Source organism: Tupaia chinensis, unplaced genomic scaffold (genome assembly GCF_000334495.1).
Source record: "Tupaia chinensis unplaced genomic scaffold, TupChi_1.0 Scaffold148898_1, whole genome shotgun sequence".
Taxonomy (NCBI): domain Eukaryota; kingdom Metazoa; phylum Chordata; class Mammalia; order Scandentia; family Tupaiidae; genus Tupaia; species Tupaia belangeri.
In genome coordinates, this window is record NW_006208746.1 from 61 (window position 1) to 2,520 (window position 2,460).

At 32.8% G+C, this 2,460-nt stretch overlaps 1 pseudogene; it reads right to left on the minus strand.

Annotated features, from left to right (window-relative positions):
- Positions 1-250: 250 nt before the first annotated feature.
- LOC102481296 (RNA polymerase II-associated protein 3 pseudogene) lies at positions 251-1,321 on the minus strand (annotated as a pseudogene).
- Positions 1,322-2,460: the final 1,139 nt, after the last annotated feature.

Sequence of the window (2,460 nt, forward strand, 5' to 3'; positions counted from 1 at the left end):
AAATATAAAACGGCATCAAATTCTTTAACATTAAAAAAATATGTAAAAATATTTAAATTTAAAGTGTTAAGCTGTAAGAGTCACTTAAAAATTTACTCCAAAAAGCTAAATAATTGCATTTTCTGTAATTATATTACATAAATTATTCTAGACTTTGGGCTAGCTTCCTTTGAGGTGATTAAGGTGCCTGAATCCCATGTGGTCAACTGTGGTTTAAGTCCCGAACCTGGCAGCCCACCTACCCACTTACTCTTTCTCTGGTGAGCACATGTCAATTGATCCAAGATGAGGAAGATTATCATTGAGTTTTATCACATTTTTTCTTTGTATGGAATCAAGAAGACACCATCCCAATGTCCTTCTCAATTAATTGCTTTTTAATTTTAGAAAGTTCCATTATTGTGCTTATTTCCAGGTTCCAGAAGTAAAACAGTTTTAAAATCTGGTTTGGCCTCAATTAGCTTTCCCAGAAATGTTCTTGCAGCTCCTCTCCTGGCAAAAGCTTTAGAATCTGAGCCATCTAATAAAATAGCTTGAGCGCAGTCTTTTTCAGCTCCTTCATATTTCTGAATCTTCAGATAGGCCATAATTCTGCAAGCAGGAAAAAGAGCATTTATGCCATCTGCTGCTAACTCTGAGCATAACACTGAATTACTGTTTCATATTTCCTCTGAAAAATCCATTACCCAAATCTTTCTCTGAAATGACCTGCTGCTTATTCTGTTGTTTTTCAGCCTGTTTTTTCTATCCTTCAGTTGCCTTAATCACTCTATCAGCTTTCTTTGGATATGAATTCTCCTTGGATGTTAAAGTCTGATTAATTTTTCTGAGTTTATTTGTTGCTTCAGAGTTATTTTGTCTAGTATTAACACTTTTTTATAATCTCTTTCAGCGCCCTCTAATTTTTGCAAAGCAAGCCAAGCAGTAACTCATCAGACATAAGCCTTTGTATAACTTCTATCAAAGCAATTGCTAAATTACAATCAGACTCAACAGAGCAAGTTCTTCCAATCTAAAACATGCTGTCGCTCTGTTGGCAACATGGAATTATATGGTCATCACCCATGTCTGTAGTGTTGTACTCAATTGCTTCATGATACTTGCCTTGTTTGAAGTACTTATTGTCCCTTTCTTTTAGAGCAAGAACTTTCTGTGACTCTACATGAATCTTATTTTCTCCTCACTCTGATTCTTGAGATATAGAATCATGTGTACTAATTCTTTAGATATAGAATCATGTGTACTATTTTTTTTTTGTCAAGCTCATCAAGGACATTGTCTTCATTGTTTTGCCCAAGCATCACAGTTATAAGATTTTATTCTTTTTATGTGTGTTTGTGTGTGTGTGGGGGGTGGGTGTGTTTTTCTCTTTTTTTTTTTTTTTTTTTTTTTGTTCAGATCATTCCTTAGCTCTACTTTCTTCTTTTTCCTAAACATCCCATTACTTTTTATTTATTTATTGTATTTTTACATTTAATTACTATATATCATTACAGCACACCAACTGAATTTTTCCATCATGAATACACTACATATTGATCCAGTCAAAGTTATTACCATAAACATTATAATGGAACCAGTCCACGTGTCCATGAACAAATGAATGAATTTTAAAAGTGTGGAACATATACAATGCACAATGCTACTTAGCCATAAAAAAAATGAGATTCTGGCAGTTGATATAAAATGGATAAATATGGAAGACTTACTGTTAAATAAAGTAAGTCAGACAATGAAAAGAGAGGCATTGTATATCCCCATTCAAACTGTTTGGTTTTTTTTTTTTTTTTTTTATGGCTTTTCGTAAATGGTTGTGAATACCAGATATAGGGTGGGAAGAGGGTGGAGAAAGGAGTAGAGTCTAAGGAAGGACATTAAGGATAAAAATAAAAAGGCATAGCATTAATGGGACAAAGAAATGGGGTATTATCTGTTGAAGGTAACTTTACAGTATTATCAACTGGACGAGGGAGAAAGTACACATGCTGGAATATGCACTTTGCAAGCTAAATAATTTGATTGAATGTACAAAAGAACTTGAAATAAAATAAAATTTTAAAAATGGAGAACCACAAATCAATATGAATAACTACTATGCAAATTCACTTGAAGATAGCAGAAATCACAGCAAAAGCCCTAATTGTACTCTCTTAATCTGGCACAATGGAGACCACCAAGACAGTAAAGGAATTTCTATACCAGAGGAAGATTTTTACTGCCTTATAGTTTTCCACCAATTTCAGAAAATTAATTTCTGTGGTTCTACTTTTGAACAATTTTATACCCTACTTGTCAATTTTCTTTTCCTTCATAAAATTGGAAGAAAAGAGAACTGTCACACAAAATACCATATGATTCTAAGCATGATGTGGAAGTTACTCTATTTAATCTAATGTGTTAATGAAAAGGAAAACTATCACTTCTTTTTAGAATCTTTGATGAAATGTTAATGTTTATTAG